Source organism: Podarcis melisellensis (genome assembly GCF_964234715.1).
Source record: "Podarcis melisellensis genome assembly, chromosome: 3".
Classification (NCBI taxonomy): domain Eukaryota; kingdom Metazoa; phylum Chordata; class Lepidosauria; order Squamata; family Lacertidae; genus Podarcis; species Podarcis melisellensis.
Genome location: NC_138530.1, coordinates 22,118,415 through 22,136,312, shown reverse-complemented (window position 1 = coordinate 22,136,312; position 17,898 = coordinate 22,118,415). Strand labels below are relative to the sequence as shown.

The 17,898-nt window shown below is 46.5% G+C and overlaps 1 long non-coding RNA gene across 1 annotated transcript; it reads right to left on the bottom strand.

The window, feature by feature from the left end:
* Nucleotides 1–2,153: 2,153 nt before the first annotated feature.
* Nucleotides 2,154–8,900, bottom strand: LOC309366106. The gene is made up of 3 exons (XR_014166510.1): nt 8,806–8,900; nt 8,553–8,685; nt 2,154–3,179 (listed from the first exon to the last, which is right to left on the bottom strand). It is a non-coding gene; the product is annotated as an uncharacterized lncRNA (long non-coding RNA).
* Nucleotides 8,901–17,898: the final 8,998 nt, after the last annotated feature.

The following is a 17,898-nucleotide window of genomic DNA, read 5'->3' as shown; positions in this document are numbered from 1 at the left end:
TCTTTTATGACATGGATAGGACTCCTCAGCCCCTGACCTCTGACTGCCTTCCTCCTGTTTGTTAATTTTCTTCAAGACCTTTGGGAAGGAACTGTGTTTCTGAGTCTGTTTTGCACAGCAAAATACATATTCATTCATGCTAAGTACATATTCATTCATTCATTAGAAAGGCGGTAGAGCTGGAGGAGGAGGAGGAAGTGACTCATTTTGAAATAAATATTTTACCTGCAATATGGTTTCTTTCAAAATCAAATCATTACTCTTCTTCATTCGCATTGTGTTACATTGAAGACACATATTTGAAAGGTTAAATCCCACCCTTTAAAAATGCTACTGTTCATAAGAGGTTTGCGTCTCTACTGTTAAATCAGTGTGCTGGAAGTCACCCTGGATTCAACGAAGAAGAAGAAGAAGAAGAAGAAGAAGAAGAAGAAGAAGAAGAAGAAGAGGAGGAGGAGGAGGAGGAAGAGGAAGAGGAAGAGGAAGAGGAAGAGGAAGAAGAATAGTAGTAGTAGTAGTAGTTTGGATTGAATATCCTGCTTTATCACTCCCCTTAAGGAGTCTCAAAGCGGCTAACAACCTCCTTTCCCTTCCTCCCCCACAACAAACACCCTGTGAGGTGAGTGGGGCTGAGAGACTTCAGAGAAGTGTGACTAGCCCAAGGTGACCCAGCAGCTGCAGGTGGAGGAGCAGGGAAGCGAACCCGGTTCACCAGATTATGAGTCCACCGCTCTTAACCACTACACCACACTGTAGCGAAGAGGTGCTCATCGATGTAGAGTCACATTTGCCATCATCTCATGTCATACTTGAAGACCGTTAGATGTCCATTGCTGGAATCTTATGAAGTCCAAAAAGAATACCAAAGAAAACAGGGTTAGAATAAAAGAATTGTAGAGTTGGAAGGGCCCCTGAGGATTACCCCCTGCAGTACAGGAATATGCAGCTGTCCCATTTGGGGATCGAACCCGCAACCTTGGCATCATCAGCACCACACTCTTAACCAACTGAGTTATCCTGTGTGTAGACTTCGGAGCTCTATCTGGTTCATACAGAAATTTGGCCTGCATAGCCAGATAATGACTTGAAGCTAAATGTGTAGATTCAGTTCATTGAAAAGTATTGGGCTTGAAATGATGTAGGTGATATAAAAGTTCTGTCTGTGGCTATGAGACACATTGATATTGGGTGGGTCTGTGGTTTAAACCACTGAGCTTCTTGGGCTTGCCAATCAAGAAGGTTGGCAGTTCGAGTCCGTGCAACAGGGTGAGCTCCCGTTGCTTTCTCCCAGCTCCTGCCAACCTAGCACTTCGAAAGCACGCCAGTGCAAGTAGATAAATAGGTACCGCTGTGGCGGGAAGGTAAAGAACATTTCCGCACACTCTGGCATTTGTCACGGTGTCCCATTGCGTCAGCAGCGGTTTAGTCATGCTGGCCACATGACATGGAAAACTGTCTGTGGACAAACGCTGGCTCCCTCAGCCTGAAAGCGAGATGAGTGCCACAACCCCATAGTAGCCCATAGTAGCCTTGGACTGAACTGTCTAGGGGTCCTTTACCTTTTACCTACATGGGGGGGGGTCAGATGTGGCACATAGAAGCTTAAAAACAGTGTCTCCCCACACTTTTGTTGTTTAGTCGTTTAGTCGTGTCCGACTCTTCGTGACCCCATGGATCAGAGCACGCCAGGCATTCCTGTCTTCCACTGCCTCCCGCAGTTTGGTCAAACTCATGCTGGTAGCTTCGAGAACACTGTCCAACCATCTAGTCCTCTGTCGTCTCCTTCTCCTTCTGCCTTCCATCTTTCTCAACATCAGGGTCTTTTACAGGGAGTCTTCTGTTCTCATGAGGTGGCCAAAGCATTGGAGCCTCAGCTTCATGATCTGTCCTTCCAGTGAGCACTCAGGGCTGATTTCCTTAAGAATGGATAAGTTTGATCTTCTTGCAGTCCATGGGACTCTCAAGAGTCTCCTTCAGCACCATAATTCAAACTCCCCACACTATCTCCATGTAAATTCTTCAGAATGTTACTGTGAATTTCTCCTCAGAAACACATTTTTAATAATAATAATAATAATAATAATAATAATAATAATAATACCCTGCCCCCTGGGCAGAATATAAAAAAACACAGTGAAACATCAAACAGTAAAAAGCTTTGAATAACGTACACATTTTTGCTAGCAATTTCTCATAATATAATACATTTTGTCTGTTCTTTTCACTGATTTTTAATGCACATTTCCCCCTAATATATGCATCTTTGTAAACATTCCTCGTTTGGAGAACTGCATTGCAAAATTCAGACGTGTGCAAGTTTGATGGAAGAACAAGCAGTGTTTCGGTTCTCATATGATTTTGGAAAGAGCGGATTTTATAGATTCAACTTTACTGTCTTCTACACAGACTGACAGCAGCTCTCCAGCATTCCTGGAAGTCTTTTCCTTCCATGTCTGCAGGAAATCTGGACCCACTTCCCTCTGGTCCAGTTTGAAGCGCTACCTGAAGGAAAAGTCTGAATTCTCCTGCAAGAAGAAATGACTAACAACAACCAAACATTCATTGCACTGTAAACTGATCCCCTGGAATAGTCCAAGGCCTTTTGCACAGTCATGATGCAACCCTGTGAGCTGACCGATGACTTGCATAGGCATCATATGACACATGCATATATTAGTCATCTGACATGTGTGTCATGTGGGCAGGCTCTGGAACTAGCCAGGGTGCTGCAGGGCTAGTACAGACCTGGGAACACTCTCTGGAAACACCCTTTAAGCCTGAGAAAATGTTCTGGACCTGGCACTGCTAGAGTTAGGCTTTCCGTTACACTATACTGAAGATGTCCATGCTATGTAAGGGGACTCCCATTCTGAGGCCTTTTGTGGTGCATTATTTGAGTAAAGTGAGGTAATCCTTCAAGACTGACTCAGAGGACGCCTCCTGTTTATCACTATTTTGTGGCATTTAAGCAAGAACGTTGGGTTTGCACAGGTAAACTGAATTACAGGGCTCCGTCCCCCTAGGGCAGGAAATCCACTTTAAAAAAAGAAGAATTGGACTTTTTTCCAGTTTGGAAAGCGATGGGGATTGTCTTGAATGACTAACCGGAAGGCGCATAACACCCCACAAGCAAATCAGGGATGAATACAGGACGAATCCTCATTCTTTGCCATATAACCCTGCAAACAAATCAGGATGAGTGCTCAATAAAGACTGGATAGTGTGAGTTTGCGTGGGCCTAGGTCCCTCTTAATTCCTGGATCCAGCAAGGGTTCAATTGTTGGACTAGCCAGGCCTAAATAATGGCCTAAGTATGGGTCCTTAGAATAGAAGGGGAAGAATAGAAGGGAATAAATTTTTTGGGCTCCATGATAACTGCAGATGGTGACTGCAGTCACAAAATTAAAAGACGCCTGCTTCTTGGGAGGAAAGCAATGACAAACCTAGACAGCATCTTAAAAAGCATAGACATCTTGCTGACAAAGGTCCATATAGTTAAAGCCATGTTTTTCCCAGTAGTGATGTATGGAAGTGAGAGCTGGACCATTAAGAAGGCTGATCGCCGAAGAATTGATGCTTTTGAATTATGGTGCTGGAGGAGTCTCTTGAGAGTCCCATGGACTGCAAGAAGATCAAACCTATCCATTCTTGAGGAAATCAGCCCTGAGTGCTCACTGGAAGAACAGATCCTGAAGCTGAAGCTCCAATACTTTGGCCACCTCATGAGAAGAGAAGACTCCCTGGGAAAGACCCTGATGTTGGGAAAGATGGAGGGCACAAGGAGAAGGGGACAGCAGAGGACGAGATGGTAGGACAGTGTTCTCGAAGCTACCAGCATGAGTTTGACCAAACTGTGGGAGTCAGTGGAAGACAGGAGTGCCTGGCGTGCTCTGGTCCATGGGGTCACAAAGAGTCGGACACAACTAAACAACAGCAACATGGGTCCTTAAGGTAACAAAGGAAGTGGCTCCATGCCAGAAGGCAAATGGGTGGGCCCCCTTCCCTCAACTGGCTATCAGTTAGAAGAACAAAAGCCAGCGCTGTGTTGTGTGTGTGACCTAGGAGCAGCAGGAGGCAGGCAGAAGCCTGTGAAGGAGAGACATGCTTGATTTCTGTTTGAATCCAAGGCTGTGGGGCTATTGGAGAAACAAGACCTTAATGCTGTGAGCCCCTCCATCATAGGCTCAGATTATATATGTGTGTAAACAAACCATATCTCACAAAGACACCACAGTCTCCATTGTTCATCATTCTGAGGAAACCAAACTCTGAGTAAGTGCCTGTAACCTCTGGAATCTTGCAACACTCGGAGATTAGGGTGGCTTGCAAAAATATAATCTAACCTCTGCTCAATTAGTAGGATGCCTGGAAGGCCCCTGAGTTAGCCTCCAAATTACAGCTATATGTCTTTTAGGGTTATGACAAGCCTAAAAGTCATACTCAGAATCAACCCAATGAAATCAATGGCCTTAAGTTACTCCTGCTCATTATATTTCAGTGGGTCTACGCTGAGTAATGACTTAGCGGCAATCCTCAGGGTTTGAAAAAAACCAACCCACAATCAACAACGCTGGAGAGAAGTGCAAAAGTGCAGATGCAACCACTGTAAATAGACATAAATCAGGCTATGGAAAGTTGTATTTCTCACAAGAGATGTATACATTCGGAGTTATATATTTAATGTAATCATACACTTGCATCATAAACATCATTGCCAGGGTGGTCCAGAAGATAATATGTTGAGCGTTGCACCTAGAAGACTCTGCTGTTTGAATCCCACCCCGTTGCTTTGCTTTTTGGGTGGCCATGAAAGAGCAAAAATGGTGGTGTGCTAAAGATGCCTCTGAGGTTTTAAAAAAGTGACAGCAATGGAGCGGCCAAACTGGAGTTCCCAAGCAATCTGGATGCAGCTTGTGTCCAATTTGGGAACATAAGAAAGAACACCATAGCACTCCCCCTCGCCAAAATACTGCCAAAGCCGTCCAAAGGATGGTCACTTGCAACCGAGACACTAGATAGATCTTAACATTTTGGTCCTACACACAACCTACTTCCAAGTAAACATACACTGCAAATATTTCAATGGAGCAGAAGACGAGGAGGATGTTGTTTCTGCTAGAGTGGCCTACCGGAACAGAAGGGCACCTTAAATCATCTTGTAAAAGAGGGAATTTCAGCTGGTGTCATGGAATCCACAGTGATTAAGGAAGGGGTCAAGAGAGAGGAGCCATTGTGGCCTTATGCCTTTGCCACATCGGGACATTTGAGCTCTGGTTCAGTGTCCAGTTTCCACAGGGCCTACCGGCTAGTTAGGCACACTGAGATCTTGGCCTCAGGTGGACCAGAAAAGGAGGCAGATTTATGCACCTGCTCTGCTGTTTAGCACTCTAAGATTACGGTTGCTGTTTTGCCATTCTGGGTCCCAAATCTTCTTGGAAGTGGTCAGTACCTCTGGGCAGAACCACTTGTATCCGAGGGATGAAGTACAGAGCAGGTCCATAGCTATATAACCACGACAGCTGTGGAGAAGAAGGTCTCATGGTTTGGGCAACACCTGGCAGGAACGTAATTTGGAAGGCCCAAGGTCAAAGCCTATCCTTTGTAGTCTTCTCTCTTTATTTGTAGACCTAGTGGTGAAACCGGTGGTTTCTGACATATCTGAGGACATAGACCATTACCTAGCTGTCTATTCACCTAATGTGTGCGGCTTGCGGGGGTGGGGTTCAGGGAAATAGGTAGAGGAAAAAAGGACCTTGCCCCTTGCTTTATTTGAGGCAACTTTCCTCAAAGCTGGGAGCGAGAGGAAGTTGCCATCACCGGGAAGTGTATGTTTTGGATTGGTTGGCAATTTTACTTCAGTGTGTGAATTTTAACCACACTTTATATATTTTACAACAGGAAATCAAGAGGGGCAACCATTAAAAAGCCATCAAAAAAGCTTTGCAGAGATGTTGAAGATATACTCAGGGCTTTTTATTTTTCGTCCGGAACCTGCCAAAATTCAGTTAAGGCACCCCTCAGGTGTGCACCGTTGCCATTTTGAGAGCACAAGGGAGGCGTTCATGGTGAGCTTTGGCACCCGTTTTTCTTAAAAAACAGGACTGGATATACTACTATTTATAGAGTCCATTATATTGTTTTTCTGCACATATTTTAAATCTTCTTGCGTCACTACTGAAGGGGGCATATGGGAATCCTACAGAATTCCCATATGGGTCCCAACACAGACCTATCTACAGAATTACTGCTTATAAGCAAAGGAATTGCACATTGATTGCCATTCCCTTGCCACTTACAACTTTCTGGATTGGGTCTAACCGCCTTCTCCCTTATAAGATTTCTCATGAATATACCTCTGTTGTGGAAGCATTCACCAACCAGACCAGCGTAGTCTTGACACAGGGATCCTTTTTTTAATTGCCTTGGGATTTAGTAAACAAACAGCTGATTAGGAGTCAAGGAGTTAATGCCAAAACAACAGCTGCCTTTCAGAAAGGATTTACTAATATAGCAACTTGTAATCAACACAAGGTCGTCGCTAAAATTACCAGGCTGCTAAATAGCTTCCTCTTGGGGACAGGCCCTTGTTAGTGCAGGAGAATTTTTTAATTGTGTTGATGAAGATAGACACTTGGACAATCTCAGCAGGAGTTGAGCTCCCTAAGGGAGGGTGGATAACCAACTTCTAGGCCTCCATATATCCTCCAAGAGTAGCTGTTAATTACGCACAGGATCTCTTTTCTCATGATAATCACCATCATGATTTCAGGCATGTTCATTCGCCCAATCCAGATCCCCCATAGTGTGCTTCAATGTGCCACAACATTCCTTCCCATTCACTTCAATAGGGAATGCACACAAAGCAGTGAAATTATTGGGACAGCAGGGAGCACTGCAGCAAGATGCATATAAAGTTCACAATATGGGACCAATCATATAATTGTAAAGTTGGAAGGGACCCTGAGGATCATCTAGTCCAACCCCCTGCAAAGCAGGAATATGCAGCTGCCCCCATACATGGATCAAATCTGCAACCTCGGTATCATCAGTACCACGTTCTAACCAACTGAGTTACATTGCTGGAACAGGCCGTGAAGCCACCAAATAAACCATGCTTTCTGGGTTCTTCCAGAATCCTGACAAAATCTAGCCAATTTCTAGCATAAACAGAAGGCTAGACTTGTCCCTTGCTATTATTTGTGCTGCTGGTGGGTTGTGCACACTGTGATGTGATACCTGTCCAGAACTAAATGACCGCTCAGGAGATGTTTACCAGGATGTGCTAATTTTCATTTCCCTTTGAGTTCCCGAGAGCCAAAGGAGATGCTGGAGGGCAGAATTTACGGTGAAATTTTTCCATTAATGTCCTAAGCTATTTGCTTAGAGATGAGCAGACAGCAATGGACCCCTTCAACTCATCAGGCCAAATGTCTCAGCCTGATCTCACTGAGCAGCCCTCCGCAGATTGGACAAACAAGTTATTATTCTCCATCCCCCCTGTTCAGAATTTCATATCCTCGAAACTCGCACACATCTGGGGAAATGGAATTCACCAGTAAACAAGGTCCTGGGAAGCATATATTGCCACGGCTCTGCAAGGACACAGCTCTGAATGGATTCTTTGAGTTTCAACGTGTTTGGCGACTTAGCTTCAGTAGCACATGCTGATTTATGATAACCTGGTTTTAATAGGCAGAATGTCTCTTGCACGAAGCAACTTGAGTGTCCTCTTTATGCCGATTCCAATAAAATTAGGGAGGTAAAAACACACCAAGTTATCCTAACTGGAGGAATAGTACTGGGTTCACAGAGAGTTCTTGGTCTAATTTGAAACAACCCCAATCGAATGCTCCTTGAAGCAAGCAAAAAGGGTCTTAAAAAAAACAACCTGATGAGTTTGCATAGTTAGTTCGACCATCCCCAGTCTGAAAACCACAGATGGCTAAGAAGGACTGGTGTGGTTATTGTGTTGGGATTCTCATAGTTGCCCCTGTACAATTCAGTAGGGTTGGGAACAAAACTAAGGACATAAGAGCTTGCTGGATCAGGCTGAGGGATCAGGCCGGACCAGCATCTTGTTCTCTAAGTGGCCACCAAGATGCCTGTGGGAAACCCGCAAGCTGGTCCCAAGCGCTCTCCCCATAGTCATCATGGCTAGTAGCTGCTGACATCCCTCTCCTCCATGAATCTGCCTCAATCTCTTTTAAAGCCTCCCAAGTTGGGCACGGGTGGCGTTGTGGGTTAAACCACAGAGCCTAGGTCGGCGGTTCAAATCCCCGCGACGGGGTGAGCTCCCATTGCTCAGTCCCTGCTCCTGCCAACCTAGCAGTTCAAAAGCACGTCAAAGTGCAAGTAGATAAATAGGTACTGCTCTGGCGGGAAGGTAAACAGCGTTTCCGTGCGCTGCTCTGGTTCGTCAGAAGCGGCTTAGTCATGCTGGCCACATGACTCGGAAGCTGTACACCGCCTCCTCGGCCAATAAAGCGAGATGAGCGCCACAACCCCAGTCAGCCACGACTGGACCTAATGGTCAGGGGTCCCTTTATCTTTACCTTTAAGTTGGTGGCCATCACGGCCTCTTGTGGCAGAGAGTTCCAGGGTCTATCTACGCACCGCATGAAAAAGTACTATCTTTGACCTGCCCTGAATCTTCAAACATTTAGCTCTACTGGATGTCCATGAGTTCTAGTATTATGAGAGAGGAAAAATACTGTTATCTGGTCACCTTCTCCACACCAAAGGTGCACAGTGCCTGTGTGTGCACTCTGAATTACACGATGAAGGTGATGCAATGGGTGTTTTCACCTGACTTGAGTTCCACAGTTTGCTATGTGCTGCTTGGAAGAAGTCCTTTCTCTCATCTGCCCTTGGCCTTCTTTCAACATTCAGCTTCACTGGGGGACCACAAGGTTATGAGTAGTGTTGAGAAAGGGAGGAAAACCGAAATTAGTCACCAGAGGACTTAGGGGAGCACAACTGGTTCACCATGCTGAAGTAGTGATCTTGGACCCCTCCTTGCCTCTCAGCCTAGCCTACCTCACAGGGTTGTTGTGAGGATTAATTGATGGGGAGGAGAATCATGGACACCACCTTTGAGCTCCTTGGAGAAAAAGGTGAGATATAATCTGAATGTAAAATATATATATAGCTAGGCCCTTGCCTAGCAGAGGATGAGAAAGGTCTTTGTTTGAGATCCAGGAAAGACTTCCGCTTATCATCCTTGTCGGCCAGCCCAAGTTTTTGAAGCATTATGACCATCTGCAAAACCTGTAAGTGCTGCAAGACATGCTTGCCTCTAGTATACCACCTTTGATACTCTCTTTAAAAACTCGTGCCTGTCTCCAGCCTGAGTGTATGCAGAGTTTCTGAAAGAGGCTACTAATGTTAGGAAGTTTAAGAAGTTCAGTATAGGCAGGCACTGTTTGGCTGTTTCCTCTGTTGCTTCTTCCCTGACCTGCAAAATCCCAGCTGTTTACCAGTCCTAATCCACTCCTTGGCACTAACTAAAAGTATCAGACCAGGTGAGTTCTGCCAGATCATGTGGCGGCTTTGAGATGTGCAGAAGCATCCACTTGGGACTTCACTCGAGACCACCAGCCGTGTCTCCCTGCTTCCCGGATCTGACCTGAAAGAAGCTTTTAAGTATGTGAGCTGAAAAAAAGGAATAAAATCGCCCCCGTCGCTTTTCATAAAAGAGCAAAGAATTCTTTATTCAGTTAAATAAATACATTCAAACACCTCAGCGTGGACAGTAACCTAGTGCATAATTCTTCGTAGGTCACATACACAAGTGGGACCCTATTTGGATGCAGCCTGGAGAGCCTTCCCAGCAAGAGAGCTCCACCAATGGGGTGCCACAACAAAGAAGGCCAGTGGTGGCTTGTACCTATTGGAACTGGTGGAGCAGGGTGTCAGGGAGCCAGCCAGCAATAAATCACACGGAGTATGTGAAATTAACTCTTTATTAGCAAAAACAAGGCCTGCTCAGGGGAACCAGGCCTAACGAGCACAGCATCTCTTCTCAGTAGGTCTGAAGATCTCTGCCTTCCCACAGCTGCCTAAATCTCCTCCTCCTTCTCAAGCAATCTCAGACTCCGTCAACATGCCTGCCTCTGCTCATCCCTCTTCATACCACTTCTGGTTCTGGGAAACCAGGGGGGAAGGGAGCTTGTTGCAGCAAGAGGAGGAGACACCCTGGCTTCTTGACCAGCAGGACCAGCAAACATAATTAAAATTAAATAAATTCCTAGTTTTAACAAATCGGAGATACCATATTTGTTCATTCAACTAAGTCCTTACTCAAAGCAGACCCGTTGGAATTAATGCATAAAAATTAGTCTTGTGTGTTAATTCGATAGGTCTACTCTGAATTGGACTGCCTATAAATGGATTGATTGCAGATGGAAACAAAAAAACATTGAGGGCTAACTAGGGGTATGGGTCCTAGGGCCCTAAGAAGTGCAGGATTTCAAAGGCAAACAAACCTGAATTGGCCTCAGAAATAGAGAAGCCACAGCAGCTCTTTAAGAACCAATGAGATACGGGTGGAAGCTACACACAAATAAAAAAAGTTATGAAAATGCTTTTTTAAAAAAAGCGTCTTTAAACATACATTGAATTTTCCATAAGGCTCACCAACGCCATCTATGGTCACATTGTATATTTCACTTAAAACACACTTAAAACATTTTATTTGCAGCTGAATAACTGAGTCCATGATCCTCATATTTGACCTCAGTTCGTACCCTAGCCCAAGTTATTCTGGCACCTATACATAGCAACCCCCCCCCCGACTGTACATTTAAAAGAGTATTGTACCACATAAGCTGTCATAGCTCTTCCCCCAAAGAATCATGGGAACTATAATTTGCAGATGACACAACCCTGATGGCAGAAAGTGAGGAGGAATTAAAGAACCTTTTAATGAGGGTGAAAGAGGAGAGCGCAAAATATGGTCTAAAGCTCAACATCAAAAAAAACTAAGATCATGGCCACTGGGCCCATCATCTCCTGGCAAATAGAAGGGGAAGAAATGGAGGCAGTGAGAGATTTTACTTTCTTGGGCTCCATGATCACTGCAGATGGTGACAGCAGTCACGAAATTAAAAGATGCCTGCTTCTTGGGAGAAAGGCGATGGCAAACCTAGAAAGCATCTTAAAAAGCAGAGACATCACCTTGCTGACAAAGGTCCGTATAGTAAAAGCCATGGTTTTCCCAGTAGTGATGTATGGAAGTGAGAGCTGGACCATAAAGAAGGCTGATTGCTGAATAATTGGTGCTTTTGAATTATGGTGCTGGAGGAGACTCTTGAGAGTCCCATGGACTGCAAGAAGATCAAACCTATCCATTCTGAAGGAAATCAGCCCTGAGTGCTCACTGGAAGGACAGATCCTGAAGCTGAGGCTCCAATACATTGGCCACCTCATGAGAAGAGAAGACTCCCTGGAAAAGACCCTGATGTTGGGAAAGATTGAGGGCACAAGAAGAAGGGGACGACAGAGGACTAGATGGTTGGACAGCGTTCTCGAAGCTACCAGCATGAGTTTGACCAAACTGTGGGAGGCAGTGGAAGACAGGAGTGCCTGGCATGCTCTGGTCTATGGGGTCACGAACAGTCGGACACAACTAAACGACTAAACAACAACAACAACAAATAATTTGCTAAGGATGCTGGGATACCCCATTCCCTTCAGAGAGCTGCAATTTTTAGAAGGACTGATGGTTAAAACCAGACTTTTCCGCTTATGGTGGTAGGGCTTCAGCAAGACATGGTCTTCCTCTCTCTCCTGAGTCTATCTCCTCACTGCTGCTTGTCCAGGAATCTCTTGTAACTAGGGCCTTGAATTGTGGTCTCCTGGCAGATGCCTAACCATGCTGAAATGTATTGCCAGCCCTTCTTCCGTTGTATTTCTACTGACTTCAGCAAAAAAGAAGCCATTGGAAATGGGAGATTTTGGGGATAAACTGCATTGATGCCTCCTAGCCAAATGGAATCATTTGGTACATATTCAAGTTTGTTTACTGCTTGGGAACATCACACTCCCCTTCTGCAATTAAAAGTGCTCAAAGATCTGACTCATCAGAGCGAAACAAGAAGTAAAGAATGAGGAAAAGACAAAGCAGGCTTTTATCATTATTATTTTTGAAAGTGGTATCAAGCAAACCGGTTTCCAGAATGTTACCGTTGCTGGAGGCATTAACGAACTCAGCACCAATATCCTGTCTTGAACCATATAGGGCTGTTCATATAAAAGCTCATGGAGGCGGGAAACAACAATAGCCTTTCATCACTTAAAGCTCTTAACAGCAAATGCTGTTTTGGATTTTATTTTTAAAAATCTAGTCAAAATAATTTCCCCTCAGCTTCCTCAGCACAGTTGTAAATCCTGTGCAGCTGGTACCAATTTGGAAAGGGACAAAATTACTTTGTGAATAAGTTTGGCATTCAAAAATTCATTTGCTTCCTTAAAAAAAGCTATTGTTGTTGTTGTTAACCGAATTTGTTAGCTGCTATATATTGCCCAGGGCAGCCCAAAGCAACTTACAACCAAACAGCAGAAAGTCCAATTCAGGGACAGGGAACTTGTGGTGATTCACATGTTGCTGGACTCCAACTGCCACCACCAGACCCAGCCAGAATAGCCAACGGCTCAGTATACGTGAAGAAGCATCTCCACCTCCATTGTTCAGCCCGGACACTGAGGTCCAGCGCCAAGGATCTTCTGGCGGTTACCTCACTGCGAGAAGTGAGGTTACAGGGAACCAGGAAGAGGGCCTTCTCAGTAGTGGCGCCCGCCCTGTGGAACACCTTCCCATCAGGTGTCAGGAAATAAACAACTATCTGACTTTTGGAAGACATCTGAAAGCAGCCCTGTTTAAGCAAGTTTTTAATGTTTGATCTTTTACCGTGGTGCAACAACCTCTGGAAGACTATGGGCATCCGTACTCTAACTAGTGTACCACACTTCTGTTTGAAGTTAAGGGCGTGCCAGGAAATATTTGGCGAGCTATTTTCAGATCAGCACAAGATACATACAGTGGTACCTCGGGTTAAGTACTTAATTTGTTCCTGAAACTGTTCTTAACCTGAAGCACCACTTTAGCTAATGTGCGCTCCTGCTGCTGCCGCGCCTCCAGAACACGATTTCTGTTCTCAACCTGAAGCAAAGTTCTTAACCTGAAGCACTATTTCTGGGTTAGCGGAGTCTGTAACCTGAAGTGTATGTAACCTGAAGTGTATCTAACCTAAGGTACCACTGTACAGTGGTACCTCTGGTTATGAACTTAATTTGTTACAGAGGTCTGTTCTTAAGCTGAAACCGTTCTTATCCTGAGGCGCGCCTTCGCTAATGGGGCCTCCCGGCGTATGATTTTCGTTTGCATCCTGGGGCAAAGTTTGTAACCAGGAGCAGCTACATCTAGGTTAGAGGAGCTCATAACCTGAAGCGTTTGTAACCAGAAGTGTTCGTAAGCAGAGGTACCACTGTACATCTTCCACTTCACTGGCCTTCCCTGTGTTCCTGACTTTCTACTTCACAAATCACTTTTCAATATCCACATCCAGTCCTTTATAGGCCAAGGGGTCCCCAAACTAAGACCTGTGAGCCGGATAAGGCTTGAGGGACTCATTTATCTGGCCCGCAGAGACCCCTGCCGCCTGCTGCCGCCACCCGCTCTTACCGGTGCTGCGGCTGCCCACTTCTGGGTCGGAGGAGCACCGGAAATAGCTTGAGCGCATGCGCAAGCGTTATTTGCACATGCACGTTATTTCCGGTGCTCCTCCGACCCGGAAGTGTGCCGGAAATAGCGTGTATGCACGCATATGGGCACACGCTCCCCCACCCTCCGGCCCGCCGCACAATCAGCAGTGGAGACACCGGCCCGAGGCATGGTAAGTTTGCTGACCCCTGTGCTAGGCACTGGGGTAGATTGCACCCTGCACCTTGCAGAATCAGGCCCAAGCTGCCACCGGGCCCAGCACTGGCAGCAGAAATAAGCAGCTCTGGCTCTCCCAGCCCTACCCATTGCCACCCCACCACTGCACTTACCTGAACTGGGGGTTATAGATTGCGGGCTCTGATGGTCAAAACAGGAGCCTCAGTGACCACCCGCTTCTGCTGGAAACAAGCCAGGACTGCTCCAGGAAAACTCAAGTGGCATAAAGGAGTGCTAGGCCCTGGTGGGCCACCCCCTTACCCACTTGTGATTGGCCAAGTGGATAGCCAGCCAATCAAGATTCTTTTAATATATATATATTATCCCCCCCTTTACTTCCCACTTCCCTCTGTGGCCCTCTAATCTCATGCTGTGGTCCCTCATTTACGCATTTTTCACCTGGGGCCCCCAATTGGGAAACACTGATCTAGTCCAACCCCCTGCAATGCAGCTGCCCCATAAGGGGATCAAACTTGCAACCTTGGCATTTACAGCACTACGCTCTAACCAACTGAGCTATCTGGGCAGACATGCCATATATAAGAATATCCCGTCTCATTCATAAACATGCGTCTGTTTGGTCTTCAGAAATCCTTCCCAAATCATGTAGGTTATATCCAGTTTTTAAAAAAAAAGAAAAGGTTTTATTTTCTCTGTTTATGAGTTAGGCATCTTTCACAAGGTCGCTGAGAAGAAATGTATTTTTGTTTGAATGCATTTTATTTACAGATGGGCCACGGACGTTGGGTGCAGGACCAGCTGCCAGGTTTCAGGCAGGTTTGTTGCCATTGGAAGGGAGAGAGCTGGCAATTCCCGTTTGCATCTGTTCGCTTCAGAAAGAGTCACAGCTACATCAAAAGGCATGTCCTGGTTATTTTTCATGATGTCTGCCTTGATCTAACACAGTCTGGGTTCCCAGACCACTTTGGGGGAGGTGGGAGGGAAAGGAGGTGTTGCTACAAGGGAAGTGGGAAAGAAAATGGAGGCTAACCTAGTTTACCTTGGAACAATGCCACTCTCGAAACTGGGTGGTGTTTTTCCCCCTTTTCTTTTTCCTTATGAAATACCTACCCCTTGCAGCGAATGTCAAGCCAGCCTTTCTGTTCCATAACCTTCATATTTCCTCACAAGGCACCGCTGTAGTGGTGATTTATTCCTGTTAAAAACCAGCTCTGCACGCTTCTTTCGGCCTGAAACAAAATGAATACAGAAGGTTTCCCATCCTACCCCCGTTGATAGAATGCTAGATGGATACGAATACTCAAAGAGGCTGTGAAGAAGGGCCAGTAGGGGTGTGGAGGGGGTGTGGCCTAAGGAGAGTTTTGAGGGCCAGTGAAACAGGCTTGGAGGGCCGCCTTCGGGCTGAGGTTTTACATGCACACCCAGTATGCATGATTATTTAGTATTAATAAAGGTAAAGGGACCCCTGACCATTAGGTCCAGTCATGGCTGACTCTGGGGTTGCGGCGCTCATCTCGCTTTATTGGCCGAGGGAGCTGGCGTACAGCGTCCGGGTCATGTGGCCAGCATGACTAAGCTGCTTCTGGCGAACCAGAGCAGCGCACGGAAACGCCATTTACCTTCCCGCCGGAGCGGTACCTATTTATCTACTTGCACTTTGATGTGCTTTCGAACTGCTAGGTTGGCAGGAGCAGGGACCAAGCAACGGGAGCTCACATCGTTGCGGGGATTCGAACCACCGACCTTCATATCGGCAAATCCTAGGCTCTGTGGTTTAACCCACAGTGCCACCCGCGTCTCTTTTTAGTGTTAATAGTACTTGTTAATTTTTTATCCCGCCCTTTCGAAGGGGCTCAGAGTGGCAAACAAGATAGCAAAGCATTAACGGAACTGAGCTGTGTTTCCATGCATGGTTACCATGCAACCTTTCAGAGCTGGGGTTGGCTATGGCAAGAGGTGGGGGGGGTGTCACAAAATTTTGACGTTGCCCAGGGTGCCACTGAAATTTGAGACCCCAAGGTCCGCCACTGGCTATGGCTCCACCAGATTGCACACTTTGCCATGTGTAAATTGACGCTTAGAAAACACTTAAAAGCTCGTCTGCAGCCTTAAATAGAGGAACCGCACTTCCAGTGAAGGAGATTAGACAGTGCATAAAGGGTTTGCTCATACGAGAGGTCTTCAGCTGTCAGCAAATCGCTTGGCTGGGTTGTAAGGAACCTTTCGCCTACATTGAGCTGTGTTGGCTCCGGAAGAATTCAGACTTAATGAATTCAACACCAAGGCAGCTCCCCAACGCACACACTTTGCTTGACAAAGCGTTTGCAAAGTTCTGGTGAACTCAAAAGCTTGCCCACCATTTTGGTTTGTTCTTGATAATGGTACTTACTTACTATGGCCAATCTCATGGTGTCCCGCAACAACACAAACATATTTTCCTCCTGGGGTTAAGCCTCTTACAGCAGTAAGGACAGCTGTATAGAAATATATCCCTGCACAATTCCTATTTCCAGGGAACCTTATGATTTCAAGTAACTCCATTCTTTGCACAATGAGCCCATTGAGGGAAGATTGGAACTATTTGGGCAGAACTTCATCTCTAGTATTTCTTCCTTCTTCTCTGCAGTCTCCTGTAGTTAATCGAAATCAATGCCTATTATCTGAGCGGCTCAAATGGAATAATGAAAGAGCCACTGTCCCTACTCCCATCTATTCTGTTGCAAATGGTGCCTTCGCAGAATTCAAAAGCTGTGAGCAGAGTTGGTGAGCAAATCATGCAGTTGGCTCATCTGTAAAGCCAGGGGACTGTGCAAATGCCAAGATTAACTAAAATAGAGCACACCATCTCAATGAACAAACCAGCAGTGAGTGACTACATCAGAGAGGAGACTGGCATTTTCTTCTCCTAAAATAAAAGTGTGTGTGTGTGTGTGTGTGTGTGTGTGTGTTTTACAGTAAATGTTCACAATCTGGTGAATGTTGACAATGATGTGTGAAAGCTGACAATCCCAGGCACATTTGTGCATTTATCCAAAAATAAAATATTTATTTCCCCACTTGCCAGATTTAGTTTCACTAGTGGGTGATGATATTCACACATAGCTGACTGTCACAACATCCACCGCTGTGTTTCTAGTTTTTTGGACATTCACAAATTTCATTGGAGATTGTCAGTGTTCGGATGCGAATGCCATTAATTGCTGAAGTCACATGTTTTGAGCACATGCTTAATTTTTCCCCATTGAAAGAAAAAATACATAGGTTTGGGTGCATCATTGTAAATGGAAATTTTAAAATGCACACCTTATTCTCTTATAGGGCAGTGTTTCCCAACCGGTGTTCCGCGGCACACTAGTGTGCCACGGAGCCTTGCCTGGTGTGCCGTGGGAGGGAGGCGGGCGAGAGGCGGGGCGGCGGCGGCGAGGATCCGCGTCGAGCCGGGGGCGGCTCCGCGGTGGCGGTGCCGAGGTTTCTCTCTCCATTCTCCCCTCACACACACACACACAGGAAATAACACAGGATCAGCTGACAGGACCCGGCCAATGGGGCGGCGGCGGGGCAGCGCGCGCAAAAGGGAGGAGCGCGAGACAGCGGACGAGGAGGAGGCCGGCATGTCCGGGCAGCAGCATGGAGCCTTGCATGTCCTTTCAGCCCCGCACCCACCGCAGACCCCTTCCTATGCCACTGGTAGCTAGGCGAGGCGGGGGGCACTGGGCGCCACACCTCGGCGCCTGCAGCGTGCCTGAGCCATGCGTCTGTGGGCGAACTGCCCGCAAGCTCCGCTCTGGCCTCTGCCCACCGCCTCAGCCTCCCTACAGCTGAGGGGGAGGCTGCAGCGAGGCTCCACGCAGCGCGCCCTGCCATGGCTCGCCCCCATGGCACTCGCCCCTGGCTGCAGGACGCGCGCGCCGCCCCGGGCCCCTGAGCGGCTAGCTGCGCCGCTGCGCTGAGCGCAAGGAATACGTCCTCTCCGAGTTCGGCGTCGTCTTCGTGGGCAGCGC